This window comes from Podarcis bocagei (genome assembly GCF_964188305.1).
Source record: "Podarcis bocagei genome assembly, chromosome: 12".
NCBI lineage: Eukaryota > Metazoa > Chordata > Lepidosauria > Squamata > Lacertidae > Podarcis > Podarcis bocagei.
Genome location: NC_138137.1, coordinates 37,704,023 through 37,725,313, shown reverse-complemented (window position 1 = coordinate 37,725,313; position 21,291 = coordinate 37,704,023). Strand labels below are relative to the sequence as shown.

General features: G+C 42.0%; 1 long non-coding RNA gene across 2 annotated transcripts in view; it reads left to right on the top strand.

The window, feature by feature from the left end:
- Positions 1–21,291, top strand: part of LOC308569418 — a 93,118-nt gene that overhangs the window by 68,876 nt on the left and 2,951 nt on the right. Inside the window, exon 6 of one of the 2 annotated variants that reach the window (XR_014000706.1) lies at positions 19,391–19,547. This is a non-coding gene — a long non-coding RNA (uncharacterized lncRNA). Of the gene's footprint in view, positions 1–6,676; positions 6,757–19,390; positions 19,548–21,291 lie in introns of those variants that run through there. The other variant, XR_014000707.1, reaches the window with a different exon arrangement.

Genomic DNA, 21,291 nt, shown 5'->3' with positions numbered 1-21,291 from the left:
GTTCTGTAGTTGTGGTCAGCTAGGCATGGAGAGCAGGTACGGTTTGTTTTCCATGAGCTTAGGATGTCTGTTACTAATGATTGATCATAGCATGTAACAATATAACAATCAGGTTCAGCTAGGCGTGAAGAGCAGGTTCGTACAGTGTGTGCAAAAGCAGGGAAAAACCTATGAGCAAGACTTCTCAGAAAGCAAGAGAAAAGAGGAGCAAGGCTTCCCCAAAATGGAGCAGTTTTGTGCAGAAAGAGACTAACAGTTATGTGCAGAAAGAAGACTTCCCTTTAGTCGCATATTCTTCTGGAGAGGTGTAGTAATGCCTGCCATTAAGTGGGTTGTTAATTATGTTGTTTTCTTCACCAAACCTCTCTTCCCCCTTCTGCTCATGAGATTATGGATAGGAGCTAAATACTTTATTATGAACATATATTACCTCACAAGCTCTTTTAGATTTATTGCCATAATTGCAATCCCTAAGGATATGTTAATCTGCAATAAAGTTTACCTCATTTATCCTTCCAACACATTCTTGTAGTGGTAGGTAATTTTTCCATTTTCTGTATAGGATATGAATAGTTAGTTGCCCAGAGCCAAAGAGCTGAAGCCCAACCAAGAGGTTATACTACCTCACCTTATTTGGCTTGCATAGCCTGAAGCAGCTCCCATATACCAAATAGTTCATTCATCACAGGCAGCAGAAGGTCCTCTCCCTCTTCCCGTAAGCTTCCTTATTAGTCCCAACTCTTTCCATAGCTCTTCAAGAGACACTTTGTCCTTGTGATTTGCAGCCCAGTGAAACCTACCTTCAGGATGTATAATTAGAATGGCCTAGAATTTGAAAGGTATAAGACATGGAGACGATGCGGTCCATTTTGACGGATGGGCAGGGCCATGGCTTGGAAGTGAGAGCTGGACCATAAAGAAGGCTGATCGCCGAATAATTGATGCTTTTGAATTATGGTGCTGTAGGAGACTCTTGAGAGTCCCATAGACTGCAAGAAGATCAAACCTATCCATTCTGAAGGAAATCAGCCCTGAGTGCTCACTGGAAGGACAGATCCTGAAGCTGAGGCTCCAATACTTTGGCCACCTCATGAGAAGAGAGGACTCCCTGGAAAAGACCCTGATGTTGGGAAAGATGGAGGGCACAAGGAAAAGGGGACAACAGAGGACGAGATGGTTGGACAGTGTTCTCGAAGCTACCAGCATGAGTTTGGCCAAACTGCGGGAGGCAGTGGAAGACAGGAGTGCCTGGCGTGCTCTGGTCCATGGGGTCACGAAGAGTTGGACACGACTAAACAACAAAAAGACACGGAGAAGATGCTGTCCATTTTGACGGATGGGCAGGGCCATGGCTTGTGTGTTGGAAGCACAGTTTTATGATGGTTTTGCTCCTACCCGCATGACTGGTACCGGAGACTCACACCTACATCTTGGTAGCTTAGTTGCCAGATGACTCGAGACACTATTTTGTCCACAATGCTATTTAATATCTACATAAAACCATTGGGAACAATCATCAGGAGGTGTGGGACACAGTGTCATCTGTATACTATTGACTCTCAGCTCTACTCTTCTATTAAATCTAAAGAGAGGCTGTGCGTAAGCTGAACCACTGCACTTTATGGAGTAGACATGGGTCAATAAACTGAAGCTGAATCCTGCTAGGACACTGTGGGCAAATGGTTCCCTGGTTCAAGAATTGGGGGATCTGCCTGTTCTAGATGGTGTTGCACTCCCTCTGGAAAAAACAGATAAGCAGTTTGGGGGGGGGGTTCTTGGAGCCATCTTTGTCCATGTAGACTCAGGTGGCCTCCGTAGTAAAAGACACCTATCAACAGCTTTGGCTGGTGCATCCAGTGCACCCCTTACTGGGCAGAGATAATTTGACCATTGTGGCACACACACGGGTACCTTCACCTCATGTGTGTTTGTTTTTGGCATGTCGCTCCATGATGGGGAAAATGGTGGGATAAAAATGAATTAAATAAGAAATAAACAAACTTGAGTGAACCTAAAATAGTTCCTGGGATCCCATCTGTTTTTTCAGAAATTGCTCTCCCTCTTCTCTGAAAAAAACACATGGGATCACAGGAGCTATTTTAGGTATACTCAAGTTTATTTATTTCTTATTTAATTCATTTTTATCCCACCATTTTTTCCATCATGGAACAACATCTTACCAGGTTTTGGTATCATGAGTTAACAGGGCTTAGATTGGTGGGGGAAATATGATTAGTTTTCTAATTAGAAGAAATCTTATTACTATTCTCGTTCCAAATATGCAAGTCGTTTTCAGCAGGGAACAAATCTGTATGTCTTTTATGAATGCATAACTCATATTTTTTTTTATTTCAAACACCACTTAGACACTTTTATGAGTCAAACGCCATTAAAACAGCTCAGATTCCCTCATTTATCTCTGCATTTATTTATTTATTTATTTAAAAGTTTGCCTTTGCGAACTGGAAATGAAAAATCCTCCCTTAGCATTTCTAATCATATGAAGAAAGAGCTTATCAGATTCAATAACAGAATAGTTCCATTGCTTTTCTGCAGAAAAAACACAAACGGGTCATTTAATTATCAAATTAGTGAGAAGCTTGTTGAGTAATAATGGATAAAATGTTAGAACATAAAATAGCTAGAGAAAGTTATAAATGCTAGCAGCTTTGTCTGTTTTGTAAATGGATATCCGGACCTTATTTTAGAGATGTGTTGCACTAAAAATTAATGAGATTTACACAGTAAAGAAAAACCTCCATTTTATGTAAGTAAAGTTCGAGTCTTACTATATATTATTATAGTGGTATGACTGCAGTATATCTGTGCTCATGTCATCGTATCACAGAAATAGCATGTGCAAGTAAACTACCTACAAGAAGGATCCATCTCTCATATGAATCTACCTGAGTGTTAAGACTGGCATGAGAGTCCCTGCTTCATGTCCCATCACAATTGGATATATGGTGAAAGGGCAGGAAAACACAGGGGAGCAGCATTGTTTAGATGATTCATTTATTGCCACTCCCTTCAGGACTGCATAGAATCCCATACAACAGGGCAGGAGGAATCCCTATTACAATTAAACACGGGTGGCGCTGTGGGTTAAACCACAGAGCCTAGGACTTGACAATCAGAAGGTCAGCGGTTCGAATCCCCGCGATGGGGTGAGCTCCCGTTGCTCGGTCCCTGCTCCTGCCAACCTAGCAGTCAAAGTGCAAGTAGATAAATAGGTACCGCTCCAGCGGGGAAGGTAAACGGCGTTTCGTGTGCTGCTCTGGTTCGCTAGAAGCGGCTTAGTCATGCTGGCCATATGACCTGGAAGCTGTACGCCGGCTCCCTTGGCCAATAAAGTGAGATGAGCGCTGCAACCCCAGAGTCAGCCACGACTGGACCTAATAGTCAGGGGTCCCTTTACCTTTACCTATTGTTGTATCACATCACTTGACGCCTGCACTGATTCCTGACGTGCTAGGAGAGTATTTTTCCGATACCATACAGGGGATTCCTGCTTAGTGCCCAGAATCCAAAGGTTAATTATTATCTATCTTCCTGGGGGCTACACCCCCCCTTCAAGCTGTCATGGAAAGAACAGTCTATTGAGACATAATTGATTATGCAGAGGGACCCATATTGAGAAGAATAGAAAATGAAACCTAGGTCAGCAGAATGTATCTCCTGCCATGTGTCCATGGAAGACTAAAAGACTTGCAAATTTGCACACCCTGAACAGAGAAGTTGGAGTCATAGCTGTCAACTTTTCCCTTTTTAAAAAGGAAATTCCCTTATTCCGAATAGGATTCCTCGCAAGAAAAGGGAAAAGTTGACAGCTAGGGTTGGGGTTCCTCAACCCTTGCTGCCCAAACCCTCACAATGTGACATATCAGGATCACCACCAATCAAGACTCCACCCTCCTTCAATTTCTCTGAAAGGAAAAGCCATACACACTAAAAACCTCCACTAGTGGGAGTTTGGACCTAAGATAGAAGCAATAGTTAAGGATTTTGGTCCCTATTTTCCCTTCAAGAATATGTAATCCCCCCTCAAGATCTCTCTTGACCCTGAACAGGAAAGGTGCATCAATAATTGCAGCCACATCAATAATTACACTTCTTGAGGAGCTGAGAAATCCTCCCCTAGTATCTGTGAGCCAGCAAGCGCGTTGGCCTATCATGGTGCGTTTCCTGCAGGCAGATTATATTTGGGCAGAACTTCTGAAGTTGATCAGGAACTCTGTGTCTCTTTATAGGATCATGTAGCCCCGCCCCAATACCATGACATAAAATAAAGGAAATAAAAGTATCCTCCCTCCCCAAAAAATTCTTCAATTAATATTTTAGTGATACTATTCTGCTATGTGAGTTTCTCTGCCAGAATTTTCTTGCTAAATCACATCTTACCATAGAATCATAGAATCATAGAGTTGGAAGAGACCACAAGGGCCATCGAGTCCAACCCCCTGCCAAGCAGGAAACACCATCAGAGCACTCCTGACATATGGTTGTCAAGCCTCTGCTTAAAGACCTCCAAAGAAGGAGACTCCACCACACTCCTTGGCAGCAAATTCCACTGTCAAACAGCTCTTACTGTCAGGAAGTTCTTCCTAATGTTTAGGTGGAATCTTCTTTCTTGTAGTTTGGATCCATTGCTCCGTGTCCGCTTCTCTGGAGCAGCAGAAAACAACCTTTCTCCCTCCTCTATATGACATCCTTTTATATATTTGAACATGGCTATCATATCACCCCTTAACCTCCTCTTCTCCAGGCTAAACATATCCAGCTCCCTTAGCCGTTCCTCATAAGGCATCGTTTCCAGGCCTTTGACCATTTTGGTTGCCCTCCTCTGGACATGTTCCAGTTTGTCAGTGTCCTTCTTGAACTGTGGTGCCCAGAACTGGACACAGTACTCCAGGTGAGGTCTGACCAGAGCAGAATACAGTGGCACTATTACTTCCCTTGATCTAGATGCTATACTCCTATTGATGCAGCCCAGAATTGCATTGGCTCTTTTAGCTGCCGCATCACACTGTTGGCTCATGTCAAGTTTGTGGTCAACCAAGACTCCTAGATCCTTTTCACATGTACTGCTCTCAAGCCAGGTGTCACCCATCTTGTATTTGTGCCTCTCATTTTTTTTGCCCAAGTGCAATACTTTACATTTCTCCCTGTTAAAGTTCATCTTGTTTGTTTTGGCCCAGTTCTCTAATCTGTCAAGGTCATTTTGAAGTGTGATTCTGTCCTCTGGGGTGTTAGCCACCCCTCCCAGTTTGGTGTCATCTGCAAATTTGATCAGGATGCCCTTGAGTCCATCATCCAAGTCGTTGATAAAGATGTTGAATAAGACCGGGCCCAAGACAGAACCCTGTGGCACCCCACTAGTCACTCTTCTCCAGGATGAAGAGGAACCACTGATGAGCACCCTTTGGGTTCGGTCAGTCAGCCAGTTACAAATCCAGCCAGTGACCATGAGATCACTGTGCAGTTTTAAGGCAGATTTTCAGGGAAATGCTTCTTTGAGCTTGGTAATCACAAAAAAGAAAGCCTTTTCTGAAACTTGTAGTCACAACCTTAAGAAATATTGCTAAGTTCCTTAAATATTTGATCAGCCCATTACACCTTGGAGGGGGGGGGGACCCCACATTATTACTGAGACAGATAATGGCAATACGTTTTGGTTTAATTATCACAGAGCATAGACGTCTCTTTAAGAAATGTCAGTGACCCTAAAGAAATTATATCAATTCAACACGTAGGATGATATCCAGCAGTGTTTCTCTGCGGGGAGCTATCAGAAAGGAAAGAGCTAATGTGCTTATATCACTTGCCCAGTGTGAGCCATTTGCACATATACGGTAACTCTCTGGAATACAGGCAGTAGGAATATACAGGTCCTATGAAAGTCATTTAAATGAAAACCCTTGTTTGCTGTGTGATTCACCATGGACACCAAGGCATCCCTTCACACCTTACAATTTCTCCCATATGTGCATACAAATGCTTTGTTTTGATTTGTATCCTAAAGAAGATATCATAAATGACAAACTGGAACCGTGTGTATATATTTTATAGATTAGGAATGTCAGATTTAATAGTGGGATTTGATGTACACATTCCTGAGGCTCTGTTCGACAGTAATGCAATTAAACATTGCAACAAAGTAGTAAAGTTTTATAGGCAGTAGCAAATAAATTTCCTTTTTAAAGGCCAGAGGCATTGCAGGGAGAAATTCAGTTCTGAAAAACAAGTTTGGTTTACCTGATGGTTAGGAATTTGGCAATATTATTTTCTTTAGGAAGAGAATGCTCACTTTTGAGCAGAACAGGATGGGAAAACAGAAATTAAATTAGAGCAGGGTTTCCCAAACTTGGGTCTCCAGCTGTTTTTGGACTGCAACTCCCACAATCCCTAGCTAGCAGGACCAGTGGTCAGGGATGGTGGGAATTGTAGTCCAAAAACAGCTGGAGACCCAAGTTTGGGAAATCCTGAATTAAGAGTATTGTAGTGGTTTGTTAATATTAGGAATATTTCTAAATCACAGTGAACATCACAACAGTACCACAATGGGAAGAGCACAGAGAGAAGAAATGCCTTGGTGCATCTGCAGCAGCACAACTGGATGCCTTCATCTGCTCCAGCTGGAACAAAAAATGTCTCTGTCTCATATCGGTCTCTACAGCCACAGCAGGCACTGCAACTGCCCAACAGTTTGACTTTACCCCCAAAGGTGCACTCCTCCATTGTCTCCTGAAACAGATGCCAACAGTAATACTGTATATAGTAAGGGTCAGCAAACTTTTTCAGCAGGGGGTTGGTCCACTGTCCCTCAGACCTTGTGGGGGGCCAGACTATATTTGGGGGGGATGAACGAATTCCTATGCCCCACAAATAATCCAGAGATGCACTTTAAATAAAAGCACACATTCTGCTCATGTGAAAACACCAGGAAGCCCCACAAATAACCCAGAGATGCATTTTAAATAAAAGGACACATTCTACTCATGTAAAAACACGCTGATTCCCGGACTGTCCGTGGGCTGGATTTAGAAGGCGATTGGGCCAGATCCGGCCCCCGGGCCTTAGTTTGCCTACCCATGGTATACAGCAACAAAATAAAACAAGTAAGAACTCATCCTTCTAGGAAAACCTGTAAAAACAAATAAGTTTTTAGCATCTGATGAAATGCACACAACGTTGCAGCCTGTCAATAAGTTTTGACTGGTAGTGCGTTCCACAGGGCAGGTGTTACTGTCTTGAAGGATCTAGTCCAAGCTACCATGGAGCAAACCTCCAGCACACGTGGCCCCCTCTAGAAGGGCCCTTCTAGGTGTCCACAGTTATCGGCAGGTATGTAGGGAATATCCTCCTCCCAAGTTGTCTTGCTAACTGTAAAACCTTAAATTTGGTCTCAAAGCATATTGGCAGCTTATTCATCTTGTTTCAGCCATTATTTACAATTGTGGATGGTTCCAGGTTTGTTCATCTATGTTCCTTTGGTGCATAGATCAGAGGGAGAGCTGCCTTATACAGAACCAGACTACTGGTCTATGTAACTCAGAGCAGGATTTCAGACAAGGGCCTCTCCCAGTCCTACCAGGAGATGCCAGGACCTGAACCTGGAACCTTCTGCATGCAAAGCAGATGATCTGTTGCTGAGCTGCAGCCCCTCCCCAGCACTCAGTCAGTTTCATAGACTTCTGTCTGTATCGCCTTAGTAATTCCTCCATGTTTCAACATGTCCATTATAGAAGTGACAGTCCTGTGACAGCTCTGACCGCTCTCAATTAAAAATGACATTGATGGAGTTCTTCTATAACTGAATGTGTCTTTCTTATTATATCAATGTATATTTTCATAAAGCGTGTTAAAAAGTGACATAGTCATTGATGGAGGCAGCAGGGAAAAGCCAGTCCACAAAGATTTCTCTCACCAGAGCAACTGTGTGTCATGTTTTCTGAATGCTGAAATACATAACAGTGCTATTTTGGCAAACAATATTATTTTAGCAAATAATAAATACAAAGCTATAGTATTAATAATATGACTTCGTGTTACCTGAATTCTACCTGAAATATTGCAGGCCCCTGTTTGGACCTTCATTTGTCTAAATTCTCTGAATTTTACTGGTTTTATAGTATTCTTTGTTTTAATGGTGATCTTTATTTTTAAGTTGCAGACTGCTTAGATTTATTTAAAAAGATATCTAATAGTAATTGGCTTATAAGCACTTTAATTAGACAATCATCAAAACTTAGAAACAAGGTAAAATACCAAAAATATTAATATCATTAGCATTTTCACATCCATGTGTTAAGTCAAACTGTAGCCCTCCAGATGTTGTTGTTTATTAATGTAAGTGCTGTGTAATGCCAAATTAGGCTACAAAGTAGTTTACAAGTAGTGCTTCTTCAGCATTGTTGGTGGACTACAACTCTCATCTTCCATGGCCATTGGCCATGGTGATTGGAGGGCCACAGCAACCTCTGGAGAGCCACATGTTTCCCACCTGCAGTTTAAGTCACATGGTGCCTACTATAAAGCCCCATTTCTTCTACTTCACAAGGGCTAATATCTAATTGCTAATTTTTTTACTATCAAGACTGTCTTTTCATAATCATTGTTGTTGTTGTTTAGTCGTTTAGTCGTGTCCGACTCTTTGTGACCCCAAGGACCAGAGCATGCCAGGCACTTCTGTCTTCCACTGCCTCCCACAGTTTGGTCAAACTCATGCTGGTAGCTTCGAGAAGACTATCCAACCATCTCGTCCTCTGTCACTCCCTTCTCCTTGTGCCCTCCATCTTTCCCAACATCAGGGTCTTTTCCAAGGAGTCTTCTCTTCTCATGAGGTGGCCAAAGTACTGGAGCCTCAGCTTCACGATCTGTCCTTCCAATGAGCACTCAGGGCTGATTTCCTTAAGAATGGATAGGTTTGATCTTCTTGCAGTCCATGGGACTCTCAAGAGTCTCCTCCAACATCATAGAATATAGAGCCTATTTTCTGTCATCACAAAAACAGGACAGTTGTTCCACCTGCTTTTCACTGGAAGGCCCATCTTCTGTTCTAATCCTTTAGGATTCCCCCCTAAAAAGGACTATATTGGGGTGTGCTACCCTTAAACAGGGTTTTAGAGGTGGTTTGTGCCACTGACTCTATGGAAAGGAGTTCAAGTCCCTGCACCCCAGGACCTTGGGATCCCCAGTAATGAAAAAGTTTGTTTCAGAGTATTGTGTACCTGGCCTGATGCCCCTGACCTATAGGAAGAGGATTTTAACTGTTGGACACTCCTCTGAAATGTAAGTAAACTTCAGGAGTACCTGAATATTGACTACCTTCTTCTACATCTGTCCATCTTTTAGTTAGAGGCAGCAGAAACATGAATTATTAAATATTAACTTCCTCATAAAGGAACAGAATAAAAATTAAAAGCCAATTCATTGCCAGTAAAAAAAAAAAGTGACTATCGTTTATTAGTAGAAGTTTCGTGGTAGAGGGTATTTTATTAATTGACTCAGAGCTGGAAAGGCTATTGCAGCCTGGGGAAGATTGCATGTATAATTGCAGTAATAATTAGTTTCAAAGACTTTCGCTACTGAGCTGAACAGTAAGTTGAGTTGTTTAATTGTCTGATGGCAAATAACAACAATGATCTTCCAACTCAAATGTTCATAGTACTTGGAACTGTGAAAAATATCCCTGAACAAGAAGAAAAATCCACATTCTGCATTCAAAGTATCCCAAAATTTTGTGCCAATGAAAACTAATAAATTATGTGATCTGAATTAGACATATTATTGAGCCTATTTTTGTTTTGATTTATTTGCATAATTGATTGTGCTTCCATGAAGAAGGGTATAACATATTCCACAGAAGATCAACAGTATCATCTAAAGCTTCTGACACTCAGGATGCCTGCTGACCACCACCTGAATAAACCAATATCCTTGGTTTTATCTCCAATCCCCCTTTCCAATTTAATTCCTTCTCCTCTCTCCCTCTCTCCCACACAGTAGTCTAACTGGTCTGAACTTTTATGATGGAAGTTCAAAACCATTAAGAAGTTAGGCTCATCATTTAAATACATACTGTACTAGGTACCTGAACTACCTAGACCAGGGATGCCACTGATTCATAAAACACTTTTACTGGCATCAGATTCCCATAAATGTGTAGGGCATCACATCACCTTTGTCTCCTTCAGAACCATACAATTTAGGTGACCACAGATGTTCTGCAAGAGGCTAGTATTCTCAGGCCATCTTTTCTGCAAAGAACTCTGCACATTCTCTAAAACCCAAGACTCTACAGAAGTAGCTAAATTGTTGCTAGGAGAGTTAGATTGACTCTTTGATTTGATTTTATATTCTGTTTGTGTGATCTGTTTCCTCCTTTCCCCCCAATAAATGTCATATATACTGAAATTTCACTGTTCTGAAAAGTGTTTCCCCTGGAATTTCTCCTTAAAATCTTCCCCAGATGCTAAGCTGCATAGATCTTAAACTTTTTGTGTTCTAATGGAATTTCACAAGTTTTGTTTAAAGACTGAATTCTCAGGCTTTGGGAAAGTAACTCTACAGCTCCTTTGCTTTTTTCCCAGAAGTAGGCTGGATGGAGGGATCCTTGGCAGTTTGGCTTAGAAACCCCTCCCCCAACAACTGGAGTGCTTTTGTCATGCTAAACTTAATCTGCCTGGTGACACTTTATCTTGATAGTGGGGACAAAAAGGCAAGTCCACCAGGAGAAAACAATTCCCACCACAACCCCAGCAAGCGACCAGAAACAAAGAGTAAAAAGCAGAGCAAAGCACCAAATAAGCAATTGTAGCTGGCTAGAAGCTTAGTCACTGATGCATTGTGACTACCGGTAAATGTTTTTGAACTCATCTCTGCATCCACAAGACTACAAGCCTGGATAGTAGAAAACCCTGTATCCAATACAAATACCACATTTGCAATTGTCAAAGTTTATGGAAGACTCCTCGTGTTTAATAATTTAATTCAATCCTCTCAGTAATGCAGAGATCCAAAGCAAGAGAGGGTTTTTAAAAAATTACTATTTGAAACAAAAAAAAACCCTACCTGTTTTAAAAGCTGCTTTTAATACTGTACCCGATAAACCCAAATCCTAAGGTTTCTAACATTGACTGAATGCAATATTATTTGCATTATTATCTAAGTGTTTAAAAAACCTTGGTAAGCATCCTTCCCCCTGTTTTTGCAAAAAGAGTGAAGCAGAAAATTTGCAGCCTTGTTGCCTGGGTAGTTCAGTAACCGCTGATGAGCACAGCCATTAAAAAGTAAATAAAATAAAAAGATTCCAACACTATTGCAAATCAGTTCTTGGTTCTTTTATTCCTCAAGAGGCAGCTGAGCTGCTTATTCCAACTAGAGAACAAAAGAAATGGAGGTATTGCATATTCTCTTGCTGCAAACAGCCCAGGGGGAGAGAAAGGAAATATCCTTTTATAGCTCTGTTCCACTGATAACTGTTTCCCTTCCTTTTGACAGCAACAACCGTTCCTTAGAACATTACAGAACTAAGGATAAAATCTCAAATGAGACATGGCACAAAATAGCAGGTTACCCCACATCTCAACTTTGTTTTATAGGTGAGCTGCGCTGCAGTGAGCACAAGTTTCTAGCACAGGGATGGGGGATCTATGGTTCAAATGCTGTTGTACCTCAGCTCCCAGCATCCCTGGCCACTGGCCATGCTGGCTGGGACTGATGGGAATTGGAGTCCAACAACATCAGGGCTAAATGGAGGGGCCATGGCTGAGTGGCAGACCACCTCCTTTGCATTCAGAAGGTCCCAGGTTCAGCCCCTGGCATCTCTAGGTAAGGCTGGAAGAGAATCTCTGTCTGAAACTATGGAGAGATGCTTTGTAGACAATATGAGATGGAAGGACCAGTGGGTATGTCTCAGGGAAAGGCAGCTTTGTATTGATACAGTTTCAACTTTAGGTAAAGGTAAAGGGACCCCTGACCGTTAAGTCCAGTCGCGGAGGACTCTGGGGTTGGGTCACTCATCTCACTTTACTGGCTGAGGGAGACAGCGTTTGTCCGCAGACAGCTTCTGGGTCATGTGGCCAGCATGACTAAGCTGCTTCTGGCGAACCAGAGCAGCACACGGAAATGCCGTTTACCTTCCCGCTGGAGCGGTACCTATTTATCTACTTGCACATGCTTTCAAACTGCTAGGTTGGCAGGAGTAGGGACCGAGCAATGGGAGCTCACCCCATTGCAGGGATTTGAACCGCCAACCTTCTGATCGACAAGCCCCACCTTTAACATGGCACAAAATGGGCTTCATCCAGAAAAAAACATGTCATGCTTAAATCTCATTGGAATGTGTGAGACCCATTACCGGGTAGTCATGATGGTTGATTGATGGGTTCATTTCAAGGACGTAATCATGACAACCTTTTGCTATATTTGAATTGATAATCCCAATGGCAGCCACCTCCACCTATGTACCTGCTCTCTTTCTAGAGTTCTCAGATCCTCACCTGCTGAATTCATCAGCAAGGGGTCCACTAGTGTTCATCAGAACATTTGTATCCTTCACCACCGCCCCAGAGCATAGACTAATAATGCTATTCATCACTACGATGGGGGAAATCAGTGAAAATCAGGTGCCTTGCCTCGCACAAGTGGAAACACTTTCTACTAGTGCAAATCATTAATGGATACAACCCAAAAACATTTTGCTTTTTGCTTAAACCCCCGCCCCCAACTTTATCTGCATTGTTACCTTAAGGATTCTGAAACACACCTTAACAGGCATTATGCAAACTTCAAAATAAATGTACTTTATGAGGCTGCTTGAGTAATTCCACCTTGCTGTTTCTTGTCTTTTTAGAGTGTTCATTTCCCTGCTGGCCTCCATAATTATTACAAGCTTTTCTTATTTTAATTCCCCTTGTCTTACTGCTAGAGGCCTTTGTCACCTGCTAGAAGGAGCGAGGAGGGTCAGCTGAGAGTTCATTCAGTTATCACGTCTGTTTCATTATGCTTCTTTAGTCTGAAAGCATCCAGGAGTTCTGTCTGTATATTTGTTATAATTATCGTCCTGACAACATCTTCTTGGTGCAAGGGCTAAGGCAGCCTCTTCAGAAAATGTCTCCAAGGCAGCTTTGCCTCACAGGAAGCCCTCGCTAATTAAAAAGTGACAGTCTTCTCCATCTCCCTGAAAGTAGCTTGTGTCTCATCCCCCGCTTCCATTCTCTTCTTTTAGCTCGTTCCAGATAATTGAAAAATTAATTGAACTTATTAAAAAATAAAACATCTGGGTTACGGGTCAGGAATTGCAGCAGCCTTTGTAAGTGATCATTACAGCACTCAACGGCACTTAAAAATAGTAACATCTACTTCTCTTAGATCATTAGGCCCCTTTAGTGGTCAGGAGAAATCTTTGAGTGTACAATAAATTGTGGCCCAGCAAACCTGTTGAAACCATTGAATGATTTGCAGGGTTGCACCAAGGACACCATGGCTGGAGGAAGAGGGCGACCCTCCCACAAGATCTCAGGGCCTCTTCATCTTTCAAAGCCTAGTGAGATCTTGGAGATGGACAGGCCGGTGGACACGCCACCATTTTAAGAGGACATGTCACCATTCCACCTTGGCTTCAGGATATAGATAATAAGGGGTACCTCCCCTTGAGGGGTCCTGAAGGATAAACAGCTCTCGGCCCTAGTTCAGGGGGACTGTGCTTGCCAGTCACCATCTCAAGTCATCAGTGGTCTCAGTTGCAGTGGTCTTGCACCACAGTGGGTCCTCAGTGCTGGTTAACTCCCCATACAATGCCCCAGTAGGTGTGTGAAGATGAAGGTCAGACTTCAAGGCTGCAATTAATCGCATGGGCCTACATAGCAATAAAAGCTTGTTACATTTGTTTATTTTGAAGTATGTAAAAAGGGTAATTTGAAAAACCTTCCGAGTTTTGCTTGCTATTTTGAGTTGAAAGTTACTCACAGTAACACTCACCAGTGGGGATGCAGACAGGTGATAACTGACCTTGTCAGTTGGAAATAACTTTGTCTCTTTCTTGGAACGTTTAACTTGCAGATACAGTCAATTACCTTATGGTAATGGTTGCTTCAAGGATTTTATTGCTTGGCTCCCTTGGAACGAAACACATATATTAGCCTAATTTAGGAGTGCTTTGTCTGAAGTTCCTGTGCTCTCTGTGTGCAGAATTATTGCGGCCTTAACTTTTTATTCAGACTGCAAATTCACTACAATTCCTTTTTTTAGAAAGAAAGAATGGAAACTGAGTGGATTTCTTCACTGAAACAAGAACTGCTGCACTCATCACATCACTCTGAAATAGTGTTCATTCTTTCTGAAAGTGAAGACTACTCATCAACAAAATCAAGACAGAGAAGGTTACTTGGAAACATTAACTGTAGGTATCCTACAGTAGACCTCTAATGTCTTCACTTACGGCTATTAGAAACCATTCATATTTCAGATTTTGTAGCTTTAGGGAACACTTCTAGGGAACACCAACAAGCCTGACAGTCATGAAACTCCTGCTTATGCAGGGTGTGGGATGTTGACTGGGCCTGTTGGGCCTCACTGTGAGAATGAACTTTAGGTTCTATCCCCAACATCTCCAGGGATTGGGAAAGACTCTTTTCTGAAACACTGGAGAGAGACTGCCAGTCAGTGTCAGTAGTACTGAGCTAGATGGACCAACAGCCTGACTTAGTATAAGGCAGTTTCCTATGTTGCTGCTTTCCCTGTTCCTGGAGGGGAAGACCAGCAATAGGATGCAAACTGCCTTTCAAGAAAACGTATATGCCATTGCCAACCATCTCACTGGTAATAAGCTTCTGAGGAAAATGTTTCTGGGCTTTCCAGAACCCAGTTGAAACCAGTATCCTAGAAGAAATCTGACTCATGTTGAGGGAAGAAAATGGTGAGGTAAAAGTAGAAATATTACAACAACATGTCCTATTGTCCTTAATAATGGAATATATTTATAATGAAATGATTTTAGAATGTTGTATTATTTTACTCTTATTAGCCACTCTGAGTCCGGCTGGGGAGGGCGGGATATAAATAAAAGGTTTGTATTATTATTATTATTATTATTATTATTATTATTATTATTATTATTGGATGCCAGATATTCAATTGGTATTTCTCTGCTGGCGGAAGGCATCAGTCAGCAAAATGAGAAGGGAGGCAATTTTCTGAGATTGTCTTTCCTTCTTGCAGTCCCACAGCATCCAAATCTTCTCCCAAATCTTGGGGGATCCACTAAAGGGTATCGGGGGTGGGGTGGGCAGGAGTCACCAAAAATGGCCTTTCTTCCTGTTCAGCTGATGGACACCTCCCATCAGTTAAGGGACACCAGATGGATACACCCACAATGACCAAGGCCTGGTCCTACAGTTCACAGGCAGCAGAATGAGGTGGGAAAACAGTGGTGGAATTCTGAAATTAGAGAATAGGCTGCGCCACTTTGGACTGCAGGTGTGGGGGAGAAATCACTTTTTTAAACACTCCTCTAGGTTTCTGTAAATATCACTTTACTCCAGCTCCCATCATCCCCAATCTGCATGACTAATGGTTGGGGATGATGGAGATTGTAGTCTGACAATCTCTGGCAGGCACCAGGTTAGGGAAGGTTGCACTGAAATGTGGACATGCTCCATAGTTCCTGTTTACATGGTTGAGGCAGACCAGGGTCAAACTAAACAGGTTTGCCTCTGTCGTAGTAACACTGGCTCTTAATTTTACAGCCATTGGGAAGTATGCTGATCACTACGAATTACAGAGTTTACAAAATAATGAGTCTAGAGAACACTGACAGTAAACTCAAAGGATTTATTTTCTTACTGGGAGGGGCAGAGGAATCTACATTTAGGATAATCATTATGATAAGTGCAACATTTTTGGAGGCTTTGCAAAAATCAATGGCTACTGTTCACTTTATCTGACTGGATGAAATGGTCACAGCAGCAATTGAATTAGAAGGAAAGCAATTATTAAGGATCAGAGTACATATAATTTGTATCAGTACAAGATGTTTCTTTACCTGAAGTCCAAGGAAAGGAAGCAAAAAACAAAAAGGAATGGGAGGAATTACTGCAGAAGAAAGAGAAAACATTTGGCAAAGTATGTGGAATATCAGTGAATACGTGGAACTCCAAGCCAAGGTTGCGCTCGGTTATGGTGCAATCCTCTGCATGTTTACCCAGAAGTAAATCCTACTGTGTTCAATAGGGCTAACTCCTATGCAAGGGCATAGGACTAAAGCCTTGCAGAGCACTCCTTGGCATATTTATGCAGTAGTAAGCTCTACTGCAGGCATAGGCAAACTCGGCCCTCCAGGTGTTTTGAGACTACAATTCCCATCATCGCGGGTCAATGGTCATGTTAGCTAGGGATGGTGGGAGTTGTATTCCCAAAATATCTGGAGGGCCGAGTTTGCCTATGCCTGCTCTACTGTGTCCAGTGGGGCTTACTGATTTTAACCAGGCAGCCCTCATTTCTGTTAGAGGGCATCATTGAAGCAATAAATTATGATGGCTTACTGTTTCATACATTCCATCCCTATTCTGCATTTGTCTGAAGAAACCACAAGAACTGAATATATAACAACTGTGTGTTTTCCCCCTAATAAAAAGAGCACATGCTGCATCTTGCTGGAAAAATGAAAATAAAAGAAACCACTGGGTTGGATCTAACTTGATTTCAATGCACCTACTCCAGGTATGACTAAGTCTGGACACAGCCCAAAAGCTGTATCTTGATTCTTTTTCAAAATGTAAATTGAAGTCTTGCTTCAAATTTTAAAAGGTGCTGGAAAATTTGAGGAAATATAGTTAACTAACAAATATATCCTGTGCTCTCTTCTTCTTTTTCTAGTAAAAAAAAATTGAGGTGCCAGTAATCATACCTTGCTACAAAATGGCTGCCATGGGCAGACAAAAACAGAGGAAGATGTAGTGGAATTTTGCGCCAGTGAGTCCCATCCCATTCAGGGTCAACTTGTTTTTAATACAGAATTTTAAATTGTAACCCAGCCAGGGACCTGCTGGTGAAGGGTGGGTACTATTACAACTACAGTACTAATATTATTTCATTATCACATGCATTTATTTGTCCTAATCGACAGAGCTATTTCAACAACATTTCACTGAAAAGGGTGCATTTGAGTAACTGACACAAAACATGTCAAAGGTTTTCCCCTGAATCTATGCAAGTTTCCACTGGAACCAGTGGAATGTAGATGCCTGCTCTTCATCCATATCACAGGTCCGCATTGTCCCTTTTCCTAACATTAGTCTTGCAATGACTGAAGAGTGGCAATTTCCCTGTGGAAAAAAATGTTATGATAGAATTATTCTGAGGTGTTCCCTTAAGAGAAGCCACAGCAAGAGAAAAATGGCAAAGAGAAGTGGCAATTTAGAAGCAACTTCCAGTAGGACCACAACATGTCTAGGACTAAAACATTTTTATCGTACTTTTATTGTACTTTTGGGGTTGAGTGTTTGGAGGAGGTGTGTGGGTGTGTGGAAGCAATTCCCTGCTAAGAGGCAGAAAAAGCTTGTGTTGAAAAAGAGATTTAAAAATACTTCAATAGAGAATTGCTTTCACTCCATTAAAAGAAAGAAAGAATTATGGATGTTTATTTACATTTATATTGTGTTTTCCTTGCATATTGTTCATTTTCTTGCTTTGCAGATAATGAACAATTCTATACATATGTTTTCTAGCTGAGAACAGACTACCCTCCGTGATTAGAACTGTCACTGTCATTTGTAAAGCTAAAAAAGAAAGTTATTCACTGAAATCCCCAAACTATAGACAACCCCTCCAAGCCTTTTAACAGCCTGGGACCAGTTTACTTGAGAGATTGCCCTTGCCTATTCACAGTCCTTGCCACATTAAACACCTGCTGAAAACTTTGTTTCATCAAGTCTTCCTAGTCATATAATTTAGTAATGTACATTTGCTTTCAGAAGTTTTAGCTGGTTTTATATTGTGCTTTACTGATACTTATTTTATGTACACTCTTTTTTTTTAAAGGTGTTGCTGACTTTTATCTTTTTTGATAATTTTATTATGTGCACCATTTAGAGATTTTTCTGCGTACGTGATCTGTATATATTTTCTAAGTAAATACTTTGCTCTCACTCTTAGAAGCAATGGTTCTTGATTGCATTTTTCTCCTCTTGTCCTGGGCTTTCAATCCCTGATCAGTTCTCCTGCCTGTAAAGCATAGAGTAATTGATTTAATTTGGAAGAACAATGAGGATTTTAGAGTGGGGGTGAAGCCATGTGTACTCTGTAAAGAAAAAAGGAGACAGGGTGAGGGAGGAACAGGATCAGGGAGGAGATACAAAGACAAATAGAAAGTCAGGCTGGGTAGCAGTCACATATGGATGGCAAGTGATGAAAAGGCAAAGAGAAAAAGCACCAACTCGCCCAAATTTCACCATCCTCCAGTTTGTCCAGATGTTGCCACACTCCAGCATTAGCCTTACTGCAGAGCCTGGTTAAGACACTCCAGAACGGCCTCCATGGTACATTTCCATGAATGCATCCAAGGATATAGAGTACGGATAGGGAACTTATGACCCTCCAGCTGCTGTTGTACTCCACTGCCCATTGGCTGTAGCCACCATGGTCGATGGGCAGGGATGATGGGAGTTGTAGTCCAACAAGTTCTAGAGGGTCACAGGCTCCCCATCTCTGATGTAGAGGAAGTAATGCTTGGCTCAGCATGACACACTGACAGTCACCACTTCCTGTCCACAATCCATATGAATGTTATGGATTGAAAAGAAAGGGACATCATGTCCCAAGTGAATCCCTGGGAAGTGGTGGCTAAAAATACATAACAATGGGTCAAGGGGGTGGCTACTTTCATGTAGATTTCTCTATGGGAAAGCTCCACGTGGAGAGTTTTAAAATCATAGAAGAAGAGGAGTTTGGATTTGATATCCCGCTTTATCACTACCCGAAAGAGTCTCAAAGCGGCTACATTCTCCTTTCCCTTCCTCCCCCACAACAAACACTCTGTGAGGTGAGTGGGGCTGAGAGACTTCAGAGAAGTGTGACTAGCCCAAGGTCACACAGCAGCTGCATGTGGAGGAGTGGAGACGCGAACCCTGTTCACCAGATTACAAGTCTACCACTCTTAACCACTACACCACACTGGCAAATGGAAAAGAAGAAGGAGGAGGTGCCTTATACCAGGTCAGTTTATTGTCAACTCTGCCTGGCTGCTGCTTGCCAATATCTCAGACAGAATATTTCCCCCATCACCTGGAAACGTTGGCCCCAGAACTACACAGTACCTTCCCAAGTGTCACATAGTCTCTCTTTTCTGGCCCACATAGATGAGGCTGCTCATGGCTGGTTTGTATTGCAGAAATCATATGAAGGCACCATCATGCATTGGTTTGGAGAAGATTGCATGCTGCTGCAAACTACCCTAAACAGTAGTAGCATGGGCATCTAAATGTGATGAAGCCAGGATGTCATCAGATAATGATGGGCCGAGAACCAATTCTTGTAAAAGAGTTGCGGTAAGTTGTCTTCCCACGTGCCATTTTATAAATAAGCTCTATGAGAGCCGCTGTAATGTTCTCCTGTATCCTGCATCAGGCTAGTTCCTGGGACTTGTTTACATCCTGCATCACACTTGTGAGCTATTGTGTCCCCTATTCATCCAAAGGGATAACTTGCATTTTCTTCCCCAGCTCCCCGCTTCTTTCTCATGCCCACATACACAGAGAATAAAAACTGCTTTGAGAGAAAATGTCATACAACTGCAGTGTATGAAAGGTCATTACATGAATTACAAATCAGCTTATGCTGAATTTTCCACTTTTAAGTGCTGGCAAAGAAGTTCATCTTCTTTCCTTTTCTTTCTTTGCACTCTATTACGGTGCTTTTTTGCCATTCTGCAAAGAATGGGCAGCAGATTCCTTCTTGGACTCGTATGTATGAGTACATTTTTGCGCTTCTTATGAAACCAGCACAAACTGGTATAGGAGCATATTTCATATTTCAATTTCTGTTTCTAGTTTTTCCAATTTGAAGGTCAGTTCTCCACATTTCCACACCAGCTTGCAATTTCTTTTTTAAAAGTCATCATGAAAATTCACCAGCATTTTAGTGCGCTTTTCTCCTAATAAACACATTTCTGCATGCAATTTTGCCTAGCTTGCACATTTTGGCATATATCCCCTAAAAGCATTTTTTGTACATTTATTTTCATTAATCTGTGAATTGTGATGCAAAGTTTTATCTTGGTATTTGCATATTTGAACACATTACTTAGCTTGAGAATTGGGGAAAATTTGAATTTTGAAGGATGGCTACATCTCACTTTGTATACTGCTTTAGAAAGTGCCAAATTGGTTTTGCCTTTAAATGTAAACTGAATTGAGCTGGTGATATGTGGTAACTCACAGGACAGAAGGAAACTTTCCATTCCTACAAATAAGTCCAGTTAAACCCCTGAGCCCAGAGATCTGGGTCCACCTGCAGACCAAAGTGAACAAATGCTCACAGCTTAGTTATACAGATTTTTTTCTTCCAGAAGTGAGCTCAAAAGGATTTACTCCCTGGTAAGTGCGCTGTGGGTTAAACCACAGAGCCTAGGACTTGCCGATCAGAAGGTTGGCGGTTCGAATCCCCGCGACGGGGTGAGCTCCTGTTGTTTGGTCCCTGCTCCTGCCAACCTAGCAGTTCAAAAGCACATCAAAGTGCAAGTAGATAAATAGGTACCACTCCAGCGGGAAGGTAAACGGCGTTTCCGTGCGCTGCTCTGGTTCGCCAGAAGCGGCTTAGTCATGCTGGCCACATGACCCGGAAGCGGCTCCCTCGGCCAATAAAGCGAGATGAGTGCCGCAACCCCAGAGTCGGTCACGACTGGACCTAATGGTCAGGGGTCCCCTTACCTTTACTAAGTGCGCATAAGGTTGCAGCTTGGCTTATCTGTAGAAATGGATGTGGAGGGGGAAAGAAACTTAGTCAATACAGAAAGCTTCCTTTTGTCATATTTGTACCTCCCTTTCAAGGCAATAGAAAATCCCTCTTTTGGATAAATCACTGAATGCCACCTACTGAATTTGCTGAGTATTCTGCAGTTGTAAACACTATTGACAAATACTGAATTGCTTAATGATAAATTAGCAGTGTTTGGCACCTGCAGAATGGTAATGTATAGCACTAATGCAATGTCTAGACAGCTAAAGGAAAATGTGTTCTACAAATTGCAACAGAAATTATGGAGATAATTAACCTATGTTTAATTCCACCACA